Below are 372 nucleotides of genomic sequence, written 5' to 3' on the forward strand. Positions count from 1 at the left end.
ATTTTTAAAAATTGACTGAAAAATAAATTTCCTCTGTAAAATTTCACTCAAATCAGAACCAAACAAAGCCATGCTTTCTGTATAGGCACTTTCTAAGTTACGAATTAAATAAATTCCTAGCTATGTCCTTAAGAATTTGCAAGAGAGTAGGACCAGATACATACCTGGTCCTTATTTAATCTTAATTTAGTGCAAGAAGAGAGTTATGGTGGCCAAGTGGGTAGAGATGCATCCCCAGTCCAAAGGTAGGCAGTGTGACTCTATCAGCTATTCCATGGCAGAAAGATATACTATGTTTTATGTGATTTACAACCACTGAAAATGCACTGGAAGGTCAGTTCAGACTTGAAAACAATGAGTTGGTTTGTTTCA

This window comes from Elephantulus edwardii, unplaced genomic scaffold (genome assembly GCF_000299155.1).
Source record: "Elephantulus edwardii isolate Elephantulus edwardi_28Jun2011 unplaced genomic scaffold, EleEdw1.0 scaffold00149, whole genome shotgun sequence".
Classification (NCBI taxonomy): Eukaryota; Metazoa; Chordata; class Mammalia; order Macroscelidea; family Macroscelididae; genus Elephantulus; species Elephantulus edwardii.